This window comes from Leopardus geoffroyi, chromosome C2, assembly GCF_018350155.1.
Source record: "Leopardus geoffroyi isolate Oge1 chromosome C2, O.geoffroyi_Oge1_pat1.0, whole genome shotgun sequence".
Taxonomy (NCBI): Eukaryota; Metazoa; Chordata; class Mammalia; order Carnivora; family Felidae; genus Leopardus; species Leopardus geoffroyi.
Genome location: NC_059333.1, coordinates 103,539,991 through 103,561,743, shown reverse-complemented (window position 1 = coordinate 103,561,743; position 21,753 = coordinate 103,539,991).

Here is a 21,753-nt window from a genome sequence, read left to right as displayed (position 1 = left end):
GCAAATTAAATAAACAACTACCAAGAAATTGCACAATGTTTCATTAAGAAGTTATCTAAACTATAATATCACAACCCACTAAAATCATTTCTTTTGGTTTCACAACCAAATAATTAAAATTGTATATAAAAACCACATGGTTGCTGTCTCTAGCACTGTCATTAAAATATAGTTCCATTCTTGTAAAGCTTAAGGCATTGACTGTTACAATACATTTGCTATTATCCATCACCCAAATATTCCCCCCACCCTTCTACAGCTTCTATTCCTTTCTTATCAGGCCTATCCTTATCTTGGGTAATTTTACCATTTGTTTATATCTATTGCTTATTTTCAGATTCTTACTACGAATTTAAGAGATTCATTTAAGATAATGTTTGGAGATGAAATAGTAATGCATATCAAAACATACAGATGCTGTTATGATAGCTGCTACATGTTTTTTTTATTGTGGTAAAAAACACAATATAAGACTTATCATCTTAGCCATTTTTAAGTATACACTAGTGTTAGGTATATTCACATTACTGTGTAAAGGATCTCCAGAAATTTTTTATCTTACAAAATGGAAACCCTATGCCCATTAGAAAGCAAGTCTCATGTCCCCATTCCCTAAGCCCCTGGCAATCACCAATGTATTTTCTGTTTCTGGGAATTGGACTACTTTAGATACCCCATGTGAGCGGAATCATACAGTATTTTTCTCTTTTGTGACTGGCTAATTTCATTTAGCATAGTGTCCTCAAGATTCATTCTTGTTATAGCATGTGACAGGGTTTACTTCCTTTTTTTTTTTTAAGATTTATTTATTTTTGAGAGAGAGAGAGAGCATAAGTAGAGAAGGGGCAGAGAGAAATGGGGACAGAAGATCTGAAGTGGGCTCTTCGCTGACAGCAGCGAGCCTGATGTGAGGCTCAAACTCACGAGCCATGAGATCATGACCTGAGCTGAAGTTGGATGTTCAACCAACTGAGCCACCTAAGTGCCCAGGGTTTACTTCCTTTTTAAAGCTAGATAATATTCCACGGTATGTGTATACCACATTTCATTTATCTGTTCATTCATTGATCCGTTCATTCATTGATGCTTCCACCTCCTGGTTATTTTATTTTATTATTTTTAAAGTTGATATATTTATTTTTGAGAGAGAGAGAGCATGAGAGTATGAGTGGGGGAGGGGGGTGGGCAGAGACAGAGGGAGAGAGAATCCCAAGCAGGCTCAACACTGACAGTGTGACCCGATGTGGGGTTTGAACTTCTAAACCGTGAGATCATGACCTGAGTCCAGCCGGATGCTTAACTGACCATGCCACTCAGGCGCCCCGGGTATTTTAAATAACACTGTTATGAACATGGATATATAGATACCTCTTTGGAAAATTTCTCTCAGTTCTTTTGGAATTATACCTAGTAGTGGAATTGCTGGATCAGATGGTAGTCCTATTTTTAATTTTGTGGGGAACCACAATACTGTTTTGCACAACAGTATGCCATTTTACATTCCCACTGACAGTCCACATGGGTTCCCTTTTAACCACATCCTCACAAATGATATTTTATACTATATGTATTCTTTTTTTTAAAGTTTATTTATTTTGAGAGATTGAGAGTGTGTGAGAATGAGTGGGGAGGAGTAGAGAGAGAAGGAGAGAGAGAATCCCAATCAGGTTCCACACTGAGCATGGAGCCTGATGCAGGGCATGATCTCACAGTTTGGGAGATCATGACCTGTGCTGAGATCAAGAGCTGGACACTTTACCTACTGAGCCACCCACACACCCCTCTGCTACATATATCCTTAAATGAGGATTTACAACATGCGATACCTTCTCCAGGGATTATCAAAAAGGTAACATGCCAACTAAACTGTTTGAAACACTCTAGGTATCAGAAATTTAATCTTTTTCCTTACTAGTGAAAGGACAGTGCTATTTCATATATGGGTAAAGCATAAATGATGTTTTATGATCTTAAGAGACTTAGACAACCTTGTGTATTCAGTTAAAAATCAGGTCCATGAGGCATTAACATTCTGTGTCTGTAATTTTATAAGAATAATAATTGTAATAAGAAATTTCAACAATTTTATAAGGGTTTTGATTTTCTATGTCCCCAAATATTATAAGAGCAGAAGGGTGACTAAAAACTTTATTTAGAAACATTCTTGAAGATTATCCTAGGTTGGATGCTGAAAATCTCATGCAACAACTAATATTTGAGTGTGGGGGGGATGTTTTAGAAAACTCTTGCCCATACCTAAGACGATTAGCGAAGTCGGAAACAATAAATTGAACACATTCTCCCTATTCTGAGGCAACTCTTTAAAGTGAAATAAATAGTCATGGCAGCTTATCCTGACCTGTTTCCTTTATGTGTCCAAGATTTCTTTGTTCAATGCCAGAAGAAAAGAAAAGAAAAGTTTAACGCTCGTGATTAATGGCTATGCTGTATGAAGTTGCACAGCATAATTTATGGGGTACCTTCTCATGCGAGCACCTCAAGGCTTTGTGTAATAAAATAAAAAGGCATATAAACACAGAACTCATCCATAAATTAAAAATCCAATATTCAGTGTTATAGTAGTTGAAACAAGAGTACAAATATCTCTTCAACACCCAAATATAAGTTTTTATTTAACCAAAAATTTCCATCCCTATCATAGGTCTTATCTAGTACTTTAAATTTTTATTTTTATCTTGAGTTTCTCTTGAATTTTCCTCATATTACAGTACTGAACTCATTATGTAGTCTTAGCATTTGAAACTTATCAAAAACAAAATAGAACAAGTGTATTTAGCCCATATAGAAATACAAATTTGATATTAGAGTGTTCTTCATTTTGCATTGCCATAACTTGAAGTATTTGTAGGTATACAGGAAAGAATTTATGGATTTTGATTTTTAAATATTCTTTTGTCTCTAGTGTAATGGCTTTGGATCTAATCGTAATCTTATTATACCACTTTGCTTTTGTATAGCAATGCATGCTTTTACAGACGCTTTCACATTAATTTTAGCTTTGCATCATCACACTTATTCTATGAAGAAGGAAGGGCAAGTATCATTACAGTTCCATTAATAGATAAGGAAATGAAGTCAGAGGACGATTCCATGACCTGCTCAATGTCACTCAGTAATTTAGTGGCAAAAGCAGAGAGCTGGAGTTCTGACACAGATTATGTCTCCTTGTACAACGTGGATCTAGAGCATCAGATGTGACCAATTTAAAGGAATAATTCCCAATCATACTGATAGGGAAGTACATTATTTCTCATATTCTGAAGTAATCTCTTTAAATCACTTCCCCATTGTTATCAAGGGCAGATGGTCTGTCATAATCATTTTAAGCACTTTTTTTTTTTTTTTTTTGGTGTCCAGCTTTATGGTGTGGATGAAGACAAAAACAGAGCACCTGTCTTCTTTGGTGCTATGGCCTTTGCACATTGGGGTCTTACGCACTGCCAGGAGTTGGGAAAAAGAAGGATAGCAAAGCATAAAGACATGGTCTTTGCTTATTTGGAGATGAACCCATTCCAATAACAACCTGTGTTACAAGTGTCTATTTCACCGACTAGGGGGCCACTTATTTAGACTTAATAAACAGACCATTTCTTAGAGCCAGCATTGTATTTTTCATTCAACATCAGGTAGATCACAGATTGAAATTGAACAGTTGGGAATGGGAAAGACATGACTGCACAGCTTCTATATGTCCATCACTGCGCTTACTAGGGTCACCAGTGACATTATATTGTGAAATCTACTGGCAAATTCTCAGCCCTCCTTTTACTCAATTTATCAGCGCATTTTACACAGTTGATTGCTCCAGCTTCCTTGGAAATTTTTCTTCTATTTGGCTTCCAGGATACTATTATCTCTTGGTTATCTTTCTATCTCAGTTTCCTTTGGTAGAGTCTGTTCATTTTTCTGATCTCTAATCATTACAATGTCTTGGGGTTCAAACTTTAAATTCTATTCTGCTCTTTCAACAGTATTTTCTTAGGTGACACCTTCTAGCCCTGTGGGAAGAATCATCATTTGTATGTGGTCATTTCTAAACTCTTGTCTCTAGACAGGCACCTTCCCTGGAAAATATAAGATGCTCAATAATTAAGTTGTGGAATAAAAAGAAATAAAAGGTAAATTTGACATAAAATAGGCCAATATGGTCAAATCATCAAATTTTAGAAAGCAGTAGACTCACCATCTGAAGAAAAACAGACTCCCCTGAAAAAACAACAGATTAAGAAATATAAGGATATGGAAAATTAAGTCAATTTAATACCAGTTGGTGAATATAAGATGCCAAAAAAGTGAATAGTTGATATTTTGCCAAACTTTGGGTCATAGAAGTATATTATGCAAACTATAACATGGAAAAAAATAAACTAGCATTATGATTGTCATCAACAAAAGATTGTACAGGAGCTTGCCACGTTTGACCAGGACGCCAAGTCATTCTCCGTCATATAAAATGGCAAAGCAAGAACTGAATGTACAAAGTAACTTGTCCTGTGTGGTGGTAGCACTATGGTATTACCTAGGGGGACAGCTTCTCCCCAGTAGTGGGTGGAAATCCAGGATAGAGTTAAGAAAAGGACCCTAAAAGGAAAAGGTTTGGGGTATGTAAAACCTGTGAACTCAAACGTGCTTGAGAATTTGGGAGTACTCCTACAGACCCAGTCATCAGTGATACAGATGCACTTCTCCAGCATCACTATCACCACTTGTTGTCGGGTGAGCAAGTAGGGGCAGAACTCACTCCGAGCAGTGTTTCCACCTATGACATGTGAGACCAGCTAGAGGAGCAAATAGAGATGGTAGCTATCAACAGAAATAGTTGACGGAATGAGAGAATGGATTCGAAGAGTAGCAGGGAACAGGCCTGAGGGGTAGAAAGCTCTGCCACAGGGTATTTCGTTGGGTGGAGGCAGAAAGTCCAGAGGAAACTTCATCAGGCCCCTTGAGATCCAAAAGGATCCTAGGAGCGGATATTTTCCTGAGTGAGTGTTGTTCACGTGGTCCAAGAAGCAACAGAAGTGGGGGACTCTGGACATGCCACAGGGACATTGGTGTTGTCTCTATGACCAGAGACTGAGAAGGAAAGCAAATGTTCCAGGGTACGCTAACACACTAACAGGGGGGCATAGTCGGAGCTGGTTTATCTTACCACAGGCCAACCTCTGTTAGGTAGATCACCAACTCTGAAGGCTTTATAAACCAATTTGCAAAATTAGGTTGGTCACCTACAGTCTGACGTTTTTACATGTGGTTTTGGTTTCAGCTCTGCTTCTTCTCCATGACATTATTTGTCAAATTTATTTTTCCCCGGTGCCTGTGTGGCTCAGTCAGTTGGACATCTGACTTCGGCTCAGGTCATAATCTCCAGGTTCATGAAATCAAGCCCCACATCGGGCTTGCTATTGTCAGCCTGTCAGTGCAGAGCATGCTTCGGATCCTCTGTCCCCCTCCCTTTGCCCCAACCCCACTTGCGCTCTCCTAAGGATAAAGTAAATATTTTAAAGAAAAAAATTATTTTTCTTTGGTACCCTCAAATAAGCTGGCTAATCGTTTACCTGGTCTTAGTGTATACAATCCTTCCTGCCTTTCCTTGTAGAGAGGAGAGATAGACCTCAAGATAGTTCCCAAAGAAGACAAGCATGTTCTAAGGGCACAAGTCCTCTTCCTGTTTCCTCCCCAAATATTCTCTGAAAACTAGCGTCACTATCACCCTCTGGTTATATTTGGAAATCAATCTATTGATTGCAGTTGTGCTCGAAGGAGTTTTCAAGGTCCTTTTAAGGAGCTTTCATTACAGGGAGAACACAGCAGGGGCAAAGAATATGAGCTGATCTTAAAGGCCGCTGTCACTTTTTGAAGTAATAAAGTGTGCAAGGTCATATATTCTAGGTCATTCATTTATTGATTTATCAGTCAGTACCTTTTATATTTCTTATAGCATTTTGACACACTATGAAATGTGTGCTGAAGCAGTTTGCATTTATGGTCATTCTCATAGAATTACAAATTGGCATTTATTTCATTCTCACTGGGCTGTGGGGACACATGTATACATCATGTTAATGCATTTTCATTCTCCATTTCACAAGGAAACATATCCTTCTATTTGGGCCTATGGTTTCTAGGTAGGGTAGTCTTTTTCTTCCTGAGCCCTTGTCTGTATTTCTGCTATTAATTTCCTTTAAAATTCTACTTCATTGGATCCCCAAATTTGCTGCTCATTGGCATCACCTGAAGATCTTTAGTAATTGCCAATGCCTGGCTTCCATTCTCTAGCATTCCGATTTACTTGGTAGGGGGTGGGATCTGAGCAGTGGGAGTTTTAAAGGTGATTCTAATAATTAGCTGCAAATGTTGGGAACGACCATTCTACTTCTTTGTCTTCTAAGGGCCAGATATAAATAATTGGCTATAAAAAGCCAGCGTTTCTTAACTTTATTAGGGAAACATTATTTTCGGTAGATTATCACAGCTCCGTGAAGGAGTTGCTGAAATTAGGGTGGTTGATCTAAGTAATGATCGATTCATCCACTGACTCACCTGGAACTGGTATAATCCTGGGTTGAGCCTTATAAATAGCATGGGTCACCCAGGAAATGCTGTGCTCTCCCAATGGGATACTATGTTGTTTGTCCATGAGGAAGGAGCCACTAACTCTCCTTGGTTTAGAGCCTACTTGGAGCTTTCAAGGTACTGTAAGATTAATTGCCATTCATGTGCCATACTCAAAAATTGGTTTTCAGGTGCTCTGAAATGACTTAGCATGAAAATGACAAAGCTTTACAACATTTAAACTTTGTTAGCAGCTTCCAGAAAACAAAAGCCTCAGGGGAGTCCTGTTTATTTGAGACATTATTTGGAAATTAGATGTTATATTGACAATTTGCTGAAGCCTTTTTCAATTTGCTGAAGCACCCCCAATTTTCCTGCTTAAATTTGTTGCTTTCTTTATGCCTACTCTTTAATCTTAAAACCCCCAAAATGGAACTCTAGGACTTGATTGTTTTAATGAGCCTGGGCTGATATTGTCAGCAGAGCCTGAAAGACTTCTGTTAAGTTCCACTATTGATTTGTCAGAATAGGTTTTTAATTGTAACTTAAGTTTTGATTGGGTGAGAATTGAAATTGATTGATGTGTGGAGAAAGTTATTAAATCAAACATATAGAAATTCCTCTGAGAGGTGTAATGCTGTCTATCGTTCTCTGTGCCAAACATGCCTGAAAAATGTACCCCATTGCTTTTACATGCTGCACAAAGCAGCCATTGTTTGGAAGAACCAAGACAAAAGGTATGTGAATAAGAAAAAGGATTTTTCTTTTAACACTAATTAATTCACACATTCCCTTGAACTGGAGTGCATCCCTTTTGTGGTCTGAATTAATTCTCCTTTGGGGGAAAAATGCTACTGTTTTATTTTAAGACTAGAAAAATGGCCAAGAAAGTTCAAAACAATTAGAGTGGATGTCTAAATGAGTAAGAAGTTAATTCTTTGTCTTTCTTGGGAAAATAACGTGTGCCAAGTTAGGAAAAATAAATGACTGATGTTACTTCAGAGAAGATAAATTAAATTGCCTCCCAGTAAGTCACCTTCCAGAATGCCTAACCTGATAAGGGTTTGGTAAGAAGAGAGGTACATCTGGACTATCCAAAACCCTATTATACCTCGTCTGGCTCTTTACCACACTTATTTTAAGAAGATATTCCCCACATTAGCAGGAAATGCTTGAATGAAAGGGAAAAAATGATTTCAACTCAGTTGCTATTTGAAATTAGTAATTCCATTATTTTGTATCTTTAAATATCAATTCTGTTCCTTTTATTATGGACCAGTTAACTCTCCAGAGTAAATCTTAATTTCTAACCCATGAATTTTAAGAATTGTCTTAAACCTCATCGTCCAAGTGTTTGGTGATATTGAATTGTTAAAATGGAAGAGCACTTTCTATGTCATCAAATTTTAATACCTGCCACTCCCATTTTAACTTATAAATTTTATCTTGAAAAAAATTATGGGTGCTTGGGTGGCTCAGTTAAGTGTCCAACTCCTGATTTTGGCTTGGGTCATGATCTCCTAGTTCATGAGATCAAGCCCTGTGTTGGGCTCTAGGCTGACAGTACAGAGCTTGCTTGGGATTCTCTCTCTCCCTCTCTCTTTGCCCCTCTCTCCTCTCAAAATAAATAAACTCTTAAATATTTAAAAATAAAATTAAAAACTTTGACATGAAGTGATAAACCACCTAAAAAATGACAAATTGACTCCAGAATTTGACTCTCTTCTTTTATAACTATTTAAAAGTATTGAATGAGACCACACTTGGAGCAAAAAATTGAGGTAAAATAAAACCTTCTTAGGCTATTCACAAAAAGAAATATTCAAAAGGGTTGAATATTTCTGTATATCAGGTACATGTATGTGTGAGTATACTTAAGTATATATATACAAATTAGTGTGTATATACTAGGAAAATACATGTATAATTTGCTATGGCAGCTGTAACAAAATATCACAAACCAAATAGCTTTAAACAACAGAAACTTACTTGTTTGAATATTTTGGGGGCTGGAGTCTGAGATCAAGGTGTTGGCAGAGTTGGTTCCCTTTGAGGGCTATGAGGGAGAGATTGTTGTGGGCATGTGTCCTAGCTTCTGGTGCTTTGCTAGTATTTTGGTGTTCCTTGGCTTATGGGAGCATTATTTCATCTCGCTGTCTTCTTCACAAGACATTCTCCCTGCGTGTGTATCTGTCTCTAGGTCTAAATGCCCCTCCTTTCTTGCTCATCCCAACAAGTACCCTCCTCAGTGCCCATCACCCATTTTCTCTTCTCCTCCACCACCCCACCTACCCTCAGTGCCCCTCCTTTTTATAAGGACAACTATCCTAGTACATTAGGGCCTTCCCTAATGACCCAATTTTAACCTGATTATCTCTGGGCAAAAGTCAGGCTCAGAACCATGGCTAGAAACGTTTGAGTAGGTGAGGAGGGTCATCTCAAGGTAGTTTGCTCCATGCATACATTTAGCAGAAGTTGACCCAAACTACAGGAGTTGAACCGTAAATGAAGATTGGACCTTTGACTATTACACAGGATTGAAACGTTTTTTAGTGCTGGTAGGAGAGTATTTTATAACTAGAAGTGACCAGAAGGCTTAAAAAATTTCCCAAGATTAACTGGAATATTTTGAAGTAGGGCCAAGATCTTCTCAAAGAGTCTAGTGAAAGAAGTCCAAATACTGACTTTAAAGGTAGAATGAGGTATGGGGCACTTGGGTGGCTCAGTCGGTTGAGCACCTGACTCTTGATAGCAGCTCAGGTCATGATCTCATGGATTGTGGGATCCAGCCCCACCTCAGGCTCCTTGCTGACAGCACAGAGCCTGCTTGGGATTCTCTCCCCTCTGTCTCTGCCCCTCCCCACCCCCCAAATAAATAAATAAAATAAAATAACTAAAGATAGGGTGAGGGGAAAATAACAAAATTGTTTTTCATTGAATCCTATAGAATTCCACTTTTTCAACTTTAATTATGTGTCTTTACTATTTCATATTAAAATACTACTCTTCACTAAATCCCAATAAACATAACTATGTCAGGCTCAAAGTCAAACTTGTAAGACTGATTTTCTTTAACTCTTATGAAAAAATCTGAAGGTATTATTAGATATCAGTACCTTATCTTTATCTAGATAATTGCATTACAGGAAGGTTAAGTAACTTGACTAGATTGCTCAAATTTTGTCTGGATCAAATTTTTTCTCTAAACTGTATACTACATATATTTATCTTTCATACTCTTTTTTCCCTCCCTGCCAGCTCCCCCCAAAAATTACTCACTTCTTCTCCTATAATGAACAATCAGCAGGTATTGAAACCTAATTCAACTGAATTAGGGTTAGAAGCTCAAAGTGGTGATGAAAATTTGTGATAATAGTTGTTGCTTCCTATTTATGGAGATGAAGCAATTGTTTAAGTATCATTTACGCAACTGAGCCAATCTTTTTTCTTAGTTTTCATGTATTCCAAATTTTTAGACCAATTAAAAAATCATCAGGGCCAGATTTTTATAATTCTTAATGCAATAGTCCCTAGCTGATGACAAATTTGCATCAAACATGTGATTAAACTATCCTGGAATAGAGAAGTAAATGCAGTGGCAGAATTTTTCTAAAGAACAATTGTTTTCTTGGGGCTCCTGGGTGGCTCAGTCTGTTAAGCATCTGGCTTTGGCTTAGGTCATGATCTCACCATTTGTGAGAGCTCTACATCAGGCTCTGTGCTGACAGCGTGGAGCCTGCTTCGGATTCTGTGTCTCCCCCTTTCTGTGCCCCTCCCCTGCTTGCTCACTCTCAAATATAAACAAACATTAAAAAAAAAAGAATAATTGTTTTCTTGGCAAAATAAGTTCTAGCTTTAGGAGAAATCAGAGGGAGTAAAAGAAGGAAAGACTTGGTCTAGTGTAAATTTCCAAAAATAGGATTAACTTCATATTCCCTATATTCCAAGCTGGAGGTATATTTCAAAGTCCAGAAGTTGGCACTGCTGAAAGTCAGTATCAGAAGAGTATTGGCATTTATAATGTAGGCTGGGGTTTGCTACCAGACTTCTGCAATGGCAGTGATTTCTGGGTGACTCACTTTGTACATAGTAACTTAAGACACCCCCAGGAAAACCCACAGACTCCATGTATACACCAAGAGTGGCAAAGACCCTTCTTACCTGCCTTACAAGGTGGCTATGTGGGTGAAATCATGTATACAATCATCTGTAAATGATAAAACAGTACAATCGCTGCTGAGATGGAGATGTGTTTATACACACAGGTATCCACATAAACATTCAAGCCATTTTTATGTCCTGTTTAATGCTGTTGAATTCCCTGGACTATGCTTAGTACAAAACATCTATTTAAATGTATAATCTTCCTGGAAAGACAAGATTTACTTTCAGAGATCTTCTGGGACAATATGAGAGAGTGCACTTTGGGAACCTGGAGAAGCAATTCAGATATATGTGGCTGTAGCACTTGCTCCTGCTGTGAAGGTGTCTCATTACTGGTGCTCTGAACAGCACACATTCTGGATTAAGGGACCTGTTCACTCTTCCCTAGGGCTTCCTTTTGCCTGGTGGCTGGGGATAGTGCTAACAACCCATATCATTTATGCATGAATTCTTTCCCTGTACTTCCTCTCTGCTTGGCCTTTCTCTTAACTCCTCCAATTACGACCACAGGATGTTGACCACCTGCCTGGCTTTCCTGTCCTAAAACTTCGCTGCTTTTGTTTTCGTACTCTTATTTGCCCAAGTGACCTGCGTCTTCTGAGATGGTATGTCTGACATTTTTCCTTACTGCTCTCCAGGCTTGACCACCTCGGGTAAGTGGGTGTCTTAGTTTATGTTCTCCCAGAAGCAGACTCTGAAAAAAGGATTTGAGTGCAAGTAGATTACTGGGAGGTGATCTCAGGAAACATTGGTAGAAAGTGTGGAAGGGACCCAGGGAAGGAATCTAGTGAAATTACCATACAGATGATCACTGTGGGCAACTGGAGCCCAATTATTTGGGGGTAACTCTGGGAAACACTGTAGAACACTCCTTCCAATGCCCCACTTGAAGGGCAAGAGGACTATGGTATGCATCCAACAAGTCTCGCTCAGCGTTTGTTGAGGGCTATTCTTAGGGTATGGTAACTCCCCAGCACTTCTGGCTCCTTCAGTGTAAGGGCAGACAATATATCAGTGTTCGGAAAAAGCCCTCAGGCAAAGGGCCTGCAGGTGGAAGGAAGGCAGGTGCGTCCCCAGATGGCAACTGCCAAGAGGATATGAATAGGACACCAGCATGGATTGTGATGGATACCCATTTTCTTGTGATTAGGGCTTCGCAAAATAGACACTTTGGTCCTTCAAAGCTGGTCTTCCCTTGAGATTTCTGGTATGTGGAAGTTGTGCAGATGACTGACATTATTGCAGGTCAGGATCATTGGGCCCTGTGGAAGGGAAGGAATCTGTATATCAACCTGCATGTCCCAGGAGTGAAGCTAGGAAGACCTGTTAAAACCGGGCTAGTGTCGCTCTGGACGAGGCTCAGATGCAAAGGACAGTAAGGCTTTTGAAATACAACTGTCGTGAGTAGAATTAGCCTGAGACAGATTTTAGGTAGATGTATGACTCCAGACAAAGACTTTGCAATGACTGGAGGAGGCAGCTTTTTACCAAAAGCCCTCTTGGACTCTGTCACTGTGGTGTAGGCTTGAGTTGTGGAGAGAAGTGCTTGAGCACTTGAGGGTGTCAACTCCAGAGGGACCCCAAGTCTGAGAAGGGCTTACCATTCCCAAGGCGCCGTGTGTTTATGGAATGAACTGGAAAAGCAGAACACTTGCCAGTAGCACTGAGGTGACACTGGGTGGCAGCAAGAAACAGTGGCAGTGGTGGAGTCACGGGGACCCTGTGACCACCTGGATAGCATACCCCTTAACCTGATGCTAGTTCGTTCTAACTCGCCTTCCCCACCCCCAGTAATTTAGGGGGAGGGAGAATCTTCACGTGAAATACCCTAGACTTCTGGCTATTTGGTGTATGATGGATTAAATAAGACCCCGAAGAGGGTAAAGAAATATAGCCATAATTAAACTTTGAGTTTGTGAAGCAGCCTGTACTCCTTAAACGAGGGACGTAATTTCGTTTTAATCCAGCGAATTTGATTATTTTGTCAGGCTCGTGCTAAATTGTTATGAGCGTGCTAGTATGTTGTAATCCTGCGATGGTGTTTTACGTGAGACATAAAGGCTGCTCCGTGGGCCTCCTGCATGTGCCAACATTCTGTAGGCATAATTAGTTATAATGTGAACTCTAAAATTTTGATGTGGGTGGAGGATTTTATGAAGTACAAGGAAAGGAGTCAGCAAGTATCCCTGATGCTGGTTCCACCAAGAGTTTTGAGAAGAGTTTTAACATCTGATTCCATAAAATTTTCAGGCTGAGCCATCAGTAACTATAATATCCCTGACATGCAATAGCCCATTTCATTTTCTGTGAAGAGACAGGCACCTCCAACTTGTCTTCATTTCCTTGTTTTATTCCCCTAGTGCCAGGTTTATAAAAACACAGACTTTCGTCTTTTCTTAGATGACATCCTGGCTCTACAACCCTTTTTAAGATGCCACTTTTAATTTAATTTGTGCTGGTAAAAATCCTATTTCTGTATTTCAGATAATTGAATAGAACTGAACTTGATCTTAAGCTAGAAACTTTTTTTTTAAACTCTCGATCAGTTTCATTTATATTTTATGTGTGGTTCTAAACATTTTCCGGTGACCTTTATTATTCAAGTCAACATTACGGAGGTGTAACTTATATGGAATAAACTGTAATTAAAATCGTACTATTTGGTAAGGTTTGACAGTTGTATACTAAGAGACTACCACCACAATAAAGATACAGATCATTTCCATCACCTCGAAGTTTCCTTGTGGCCCTTTGCAGTCCTTTTTCTTCCTGCCCCTGTCCCAGGCAACCACTGACAGGCGTTTCATTATTATGCATTAATTTGCATTTTATAGAGTTCTTTGTGGAATCATGCAGTATACATTTATTTGTGTCTGGCCTTTCTCACTTTTCCTGTGACTTAAGTGAAAATAGAAGGAATTTTTAACTTAAAATGTTACGATCTATAAATATTGACAACTCCAGGGGTGCCTGGATGGCTTAGTCGGTTAAGCATCTGACTCTTGGTTTCAGCTCAGGTCACGATTTCGAGGTTTTGTGAGTTGGAGCCCCCTGTAGGGCCCTGCGCTGGCATCATGGAGGCTGCTTGGGATTCTGTCTGTCTTCCTCTCTCTTTGCCCTTCCCCCACTTGCACTGTCTCTCCCAAATAAATAAACTTTAAAACAATTATAAAAAATATATTGAGGGGTGCCTGGGTGGCTCAGTTGGTTAAGTGGCCAACTTCAGTCATGTCATGATCTCACAGTTTGTGGGTTAAGGCCCTGCATTGGGTTCTGTGCTGACAGTTCAGAGCCTGGAGCCTGCTTCAGTTTCGGTGTCTCCCTCTCTCTCTGCTCATTCTCTCTCTCTCTCTCAAAAATAAATAAACATGAAAAAAAATATTGACAACTCCAGCTGAGGGTGCCACTAACAAATTCATAAATACCTGCTCCAGTGTGTACTATTAATTTGAAGGGTAATCACTTATGAGCTTAAGTGAGAAGTGTCTTGTGTGTAACTTCATATGTAAAAATACTGAGTGAGCCTGTGTTTTCTCTACAAAATAACCTGTGGAAAACTTGAAATTCCAAATATTTATGGACCTTCAACTTGGCTTTTAGTCCCTGGTAGAAATGAAATTACTTCAGTGAAGGTGTAGGTTAAGTTAATGCTGCCTGTAGGAATGTTAGCTGACAGGACCTGGGCCAGGGAGTCTGTCATTTGTTTTCTGTGAAATGTGCTTGTTATTCCCCCCAACTGCCTCTTATGTGTATTGAGTTAGGTTTATATTAACTGAAAACTTGATGCCAGTGGCAATGGCCACTATGTTGGTCAAAAACTTATGTACTTACTGGAGAACTGATGACAATCACCTGGGATTTCTTGTAATTCAACAGCAGAGATGGTTGAAGTTGCCCTTTTTATATGCTTATTTTAATCAAGTTAACACATCTTTTTAAAACCCAAAAGTATATATAAATTATAGCATGACTAGGTGTCAGATCTAGTAGGCATTTACAGATATTTAGGTCATCCGATTGTTAAACTCTGTAGGGTATATACCATCATTAGCCTCCTTTTTACAGATGAGAAATCTAAGGCTAAGAGGCTGGGTAACTTAATGAATGTCAAACAACTGGTGAGTGCTGGAGTCAGAATTCATAATTCTGGAACCAGAGTTAGGCTCTTAACCATAATAGGTTCTCCTCTCTTCCTTGGTAAGTCCTTTACAGTTGATACGGAAGAAACTTAGCCTTTGCCTCTGCCTGTTATGTTCTGGTTTCTACCCCTTTCTGGTGTCCTCTCTCTGCTCTTCCATTCAACTCAGAATTCTTATATCTATAAAAATTAGATAAGAATAAAGAGGGGTGGTGGTGATGGTTTGTGTGTGTGCGTGCGTGCGCGCGTGCGTGCAAGTGAGGTGGTGATACCTTAGAACTTCAGGTATGTGATTTGGAGTTTAGTTGTTTGCAAACAGTTACTATACAGTAACTTAGCAGTAAGTTTAGCTTACATATTTTCAGCCAGGATTCAGAGAGCACAGGAAGATCATTGCTGAGATTCTGGGATCATGTCACTTTTTCATGAATTGTCAATCTCCTACATTTAGGATTCCTGAAAATCTCCTCTAATTAGACTTGTCATTGTCCAGGCACTTAATGGGACTAATTTGGGGACTAATTTATGGAGAGCAGGGGGAGTGTACAGAGAGATTCCTGAGAAGAATAATGAAAATTGTGAATGAATTTGAAGCCAGAAACTCTTGAGGAAAGGATGTAGGAAATTGTTACATACACACTCCATACAAAAACCTTTAGGTTATTTCACAGAGAAAACCATTCCTGTTAAGGTTGAAACGGATTTTATGGCAGAGACATTCAAATGAAAAGTCAGGAAATATGGGGATTGGGAATCTCTAGAAGAGTTTATCATGCATTGGCTTCTTCTTGGGCCACTGAAACAGTAGTTTGAACCACTTGTTAAAATGTTAAGGCAGTATTTTTGTCAAGGTTGCTATTTATATGAATTTTACCCTTTGGGCACTTAAATTTTGATGGAAAGAATCAGGTAGTATCTGACTAGGGCACTTAAATTTTGATGGAAAGAATCAGGTAGTATCTGACTAGGGCACTTAAATTTTGATGGCAAGAATCAGGTAGTATCTGACTAGTCCATGTATCTTTAAAAACAACATGTGGAGGAATTCCTTAACTTTAGACTTTATGCAGAAAAAGGTTTTGTTGAGATTGATTGAACCCATACTCTGTAATGAGAACTACACACGCTTCACTAGGCATACTTTTATAAAACACTTGATAAAGACAAACAGTTGTTTCTGAAACCAATTTCAAAACCCAGGGCTTCCTCACTCTGGGACTGGTGATAATCCATACCTGCAGGGTCCCTGTGGGAGACCTGGGGACGTAATGAGCATCTCTTTCTTGTGTCCCACATCACCTCATTTTACGCTAATCTGCGCGTGGTTGTCACATTCTTGTTTCAAGACTTAGTAATCACAAAGTTCTGTTTCTCCTTGTATACCTGATCAAGATACCATCTTTGACAGTGGGGTCTTTGCTAATTTATTTCTTTTGGAAGCCTCTGCTTTTCTTCAATATACTATTCATATTGTAACTGTCTCTAATTTTTGTTAAACCTCAAATTGTTTTTGATTATTTGGTCTTGAGGCTCCTTCTTGGAGTTTCTTAATCTTTTTCATTTCACGTCCTCTTTTGATAACGGTCAGCCCCTGGGGGCTCATATTCATTCCCTAGGGAGTCCTACTACTCTCATTAGCCAAAAAGACTTCTGAGATTTGTAGCTTATATCTTAAAATAATGGATAGAGGTAAAAATTACATAAAATTATAAAATTGGATGTACTATTTCAAATTATTCTCTACCCCAAAGAACTGATACTCCCCTGGAACCACTTTTCCCTATTTCCCTTTTTTATTCTATGATAACAGTGCCCTTCTAACTGAACTGTTAAACTTCTTCCCCTCACCCACTTCCAGCTCTAACTTTGTTGTGTTTTTCATCTCTGTAAATGGTACCATACTCTAGTTTGTAATTCCAACCAGAAACCAGAGAGAGACTCTGACTCGTTATTCTCAGACATGTCCAAAATCTCTATCACCAGGCCTACAGTTGCCACTTTAAGAATAGATCTTGGGGTGCCTGGGTGGCTCAGTCGGTTGAATGGCTCAGGTCATGATCTCACAGTTGGTGAGTTTGAGCCCCATGGTGGGCTCTGTGCTGACAGCTGAGAGCCTGGAGCCTGCTTTAGATTCTGTGTCTCTCTCTCTCTGCCCCTCCCCTGCTCAAACTCTATCTCTCTCTCTTAAAAATAAACATTAAAAAAAATAGGTCTTGAATGCACCCACTTATCTCCACATTTCTTATCTAGTCTAAGCCACTGCCATGCCTCACTCAGGCTACCTCAGTTTCATACTAATACTACTTCATCCCCATCAAATGCACAATTTAGTTATTTAACACAACACCTGGTGCTCATCACAACAAGGGCAGTCCTTAATCCCCATCGCCTGTTTAACCCATCCCTCACCTTCAACACACACATATATAAATATATATATATACATATATGTATATAAATACATATATACATATACATATATATACACATATATACATGTACATATATATACACATACATATATACATATATATGTGTGTGTATATATATGTGTGTATATATATATAATTTAACTTAAATCAGAGTTAACATATAGCATAATAATGATTTCAGGAATGCAATTTAGTGATCCATCACTTACACGCCAAGTTTTTTATGAAATGGAAATCGAATGATTTCACCCCTTCTGCTTAAAGCCATTCATTGGCACTCCCCTTGCATTTAGGATACATTAAAAATTCCTTACGTGGCCTGAATGCTCTTGTCACTGTATCTCCAGATACATTATCTTTCTTCTCTTTCTTTGAGTTGGTCAACTCTAGCCTCACTGGCCACCTTTTGATTCTGTGGCTACTCTAACTTCTCTTCCTTCTCTTCCTCTTTATCTCAGGGCCTTTGCCTCAAATTGTTTTCCTACTCTTCATTGGCTATCACAAGTCTTTCTGGTTAGAGCTTGGATTCTTCTTCAGTCAAAACCAGGTTCCTTTTCATCATGCTCTTAATGGCACAAGCTGTATATCTTGTTTAGTAGCCAATTTCCTCACTGGATTTTAAGTTCCTTGGGGTAAGGGATTGTATATTGTTTTCCCTCTGTAACTCTGGAGGCTGACACTAAACTTGGTCTACCCTGGGCATTTCATAAATATTTGTCATATCGTCGGTGATTAAACTATTCACTAATAAGCTTTTATGATATCAGTAAAGTACCTTCTATACCTATTTAGACCAGATGTCAAATGTAAACACAACCTAAAGCCAATAGGGACTCTTGGATATAATCCTCTATTACAGTGTGATTAGGGATGGTCCTAGGAATAGGATCTCTTTTTGAATCTTGTCTTTGGTTAGATTTATCCTTCTGTTCTGTGTTTAGGATCTTTTGAGTCTTGTCTGTTTTCTGAGTCTGATTCTTTATTTTTCCTTAAAAAGTACCAGCACTCACTTATTAGGTTGTCCATGCCTAATATGGATGAGACATCGTGACATTTATCTCTTGCATCCCTTACAACAGCTAATTTCAAATAAAACTATCTCGCCCATATTGAGGCACTTACTTGCAATTAAGTAAAGGAGTTTATTCTCTTCTGGCTGCTTCAAGCCTATGTTGTTACTGAACAACCATAAAGCTGTCCATAAGCTGTACCCACTTCTGTTTGCAACTTGATCATTTTATGTTTGAGACTTGTTGCTGACTTTCTTGAGTTTTGCCTTTTAAATAATTGGCAGCTGCAACTGGAGAGATGCCGTTCTCATTTCCCTGGTCTAGTAAAAAAAAGAAAAAAAGAAAAAGAGACTGCCTTACATGATGCTAAAAATGGCTTTTATGCTCCTGTGACCGTTTTCTGTCTAATCAGAGAGCTTTCTTAGGCAAAGAGGAGACCCCTTAAGCTCACAAAGGCCCTTTGCTCTTTGGGCTTCTCTAATACATTTCTGCCTGCTTCCTAACAGCCTCTCTCCCCCTTCCTAGTCAGAGAAAAGCTTTCTGCACAATAATCGTTAATTAAGATACTGTCCCCAGAAGCTGTCAGCTGCTATGGTTTAGAATTGAAGAAATCTCTTGTAGGAAAACAACTATACATAACCATAACAATTAAACAGCATTATTTACATAATCCTAACAGTCCACTAAGAAGTGTTATCTTCTTTCTTAGAATTGTTTGAGGGAAGAGTCAGGGTGGATAAGAGGAATTTTAACCCTGGTCCACAAGACAAGAGAGATGAATAGATGTCCTTTGAAAGTTTCTTTCAGGCTTTTGAGTCTACAATGAAACATGGCTTTTTAGTTTTTGCACAGATCATCATCATCATCACCATTCTTTTTTTTTTTTTTTTTTTTTTTTGAGTAGGCACTGTTTGCCAAACTTTGAACTCAACATTTTACAATTAAAATTGAATTAATCATTTTAACCAGGCTCGGGGGTAGACATTTTCCATATTTTTCAGGCAAAGGAATGGAAACTTGGAGAACCTGAGAAAGTAGTTGCTACCCTTACTCTTCCCAGATCTACTTGGTGACTGATAGGACTTTACTGGTAGGCCTCAAGTGTTTTAGATAAATTATCCAAGAGTAATTTTTAAAATTGTAGGAGTTTGAATTTTCAGATGAAAGAAATCCCTATCCTATTTTTGTCCTAAAATTATGAGCTAGAAAGAGCAATGGTCTGTGACTCCTGACAATGGATTTCCACAGCCAGCGGTTGCCCGGTGATAACAGGAGTGTTGTACTCTGGTTGGTTTCCATTTCCTTAGCTGAACCGTTTGTAATGTCCTACAACTCTATGAATCTAAGATGGCTGAAGATACTCAAATTTACATCTTGAGATTAGAATATCAGAGTGAATCTTTTACCATACACCAGCCCTAGTAGGCATAACTCTGTGTGAAGCCTTTGATCATTTCATGAATTATAAAATGATACTTACCTTTAAATTTCTGCTGGTTATTTCCAACCACCACCTACTTCTTGAGTAATGCCTCATGCGGTTTCATAACAGCATCAGGATGCCAGTTAGAGCAACAATATTGCCTTACTAGATGATCATCAGTGTCAGGAGATGAGGCAGATTCCTGTTGCTTGATCAAGATGTTTAAATTCCCATTCTGCACAAACGGAAATGCTCGGAAGGATATAACGAGAGGTAATAGTAATTTTGAGATTGCTTGTCAACCCTAAGCCCATTTCTATCCATCATGGAAATGATATAACTCTTACTACTTGTGCTTTTCTAATTTGCATAACCCACAGGATCGGTACCACCCACAATTCTTCCCCCCCCCCACGTCTCACTAAAACAGAACTTAGAATGCACTAAGGCGTTGCAAATCTATCCTACACTTACTCCTATATTGAAAAATACATAAATCCACTACCAATTAAGCACAGAAATCAGTAATGAAATGGAACACCAAGAAAACATTTACATATTAACTCCAATAATATAGTTGGTAGCAAAGATCTTTATGCAGTTATTTGGAACCATAGAAGCCAGCTTATTATGTTTTTTGCTATCTGGTTTTAATTTGCTAATTGGAGATTTCTCACACAAGTATGAATGTGTGTTGGGGGAGGGGAACCAAGCTGCTTTCCTGCTAGCTGATTCAATATATAAATTAAAATTATATATAACTATTTGATAAAGGTACACTTATTTAAAAACAGGTTTTTATGAATTGAGATCTAAAGGTAATGACTTAGCTCACAGGGAAGGTGTGTCACCAGAGGAAAGTCAGCTGTCCTTCCAGACAGGTCCCCTACAAGATGGCCTTTTCCTCTGTGGATTTGCCATAGTTCAGTATGATGCTGTCAGCCTTAAGGACTTGGAAACTCAGTCGTGTCAATGTCTTGAAGTACTCAGATTTAGGAGGCTGTTTTCTGCTAACAAAACTCACAAGAGACCAAGGTACAAAAACAGAATGTCAATCTTTTAGTTAATGAGAAATATGACTTTCAATTTGAACTGTCCTTGCTCTTATCCAAGGCCAGAGCAGTCAGTTGCTCATGTATCTTCCTCCTTCTCACCGACTTTAAGTACTTGGCTTCAGCAATTTTCTTGCTTCCTCCTCCATCAGTAAGTTTTACCTCATTATTCTGTTGTCTGTAAGCATACTATAATATCTCCCATGTTAATAGAAAACCTCTTTAGATCTTACAATCCCCTCTGGGTAGCACCTCATTTACCTGATGCCTCTCCCAGAAAAACTCCTTACAAAAGTGATACCCATAATTGTCTCCACTTCCCCACTGCCATTCTCTCCTCAACCTACTTCAAATAGGATTTTCCTTTCCTCCTCGTGCTAGGACACAATAGAATAGAAAAGCATGAAAAGAAAAAAAGATTTAGCATTGTGAGTGGCACGTCTTCTCTCAATAGAACCTATATTGGTAAAAAAAAAATTCTCATTTTCAAATTGTATTCGGAGGAAAAAAGGTCATTACTTTTTCAATAAATAGCCTAGCTCAACTACACAGAAGTTCAGTCAAGATTCCTTCCCTAAGCGACTTCTGTTTGCTAGGAGCTACTTGGAGAGTTATAGCTGCTAACCAGACAGGACAGTGGTGCAGTGTATAGATATTTGTGCTATTCTTGTGACTCATGATACATACAGATCTTCTTTAAGAGCTTGTGACATGAAAGGAAGCTCACATGTGTTTGTGTAGTATTAGTCTCGTTGGCTCCCTTCAGAACCTGGTCCATCTTTGCTTTAGACAAAGTCTCTCCTATAGAGTGCTGCAGCAATGAAACTTCTGTGTAGTGACTAAGTAGCAGTGAGGCGAGGTCCATCATTTCCTGTTCTGTGATTCACATTAGTCAAGGTCATTAGCAGCCTCCATATTGCCAAATTCAATGGTAAATTCTTATTTCCTTTGGCTTCTTAAG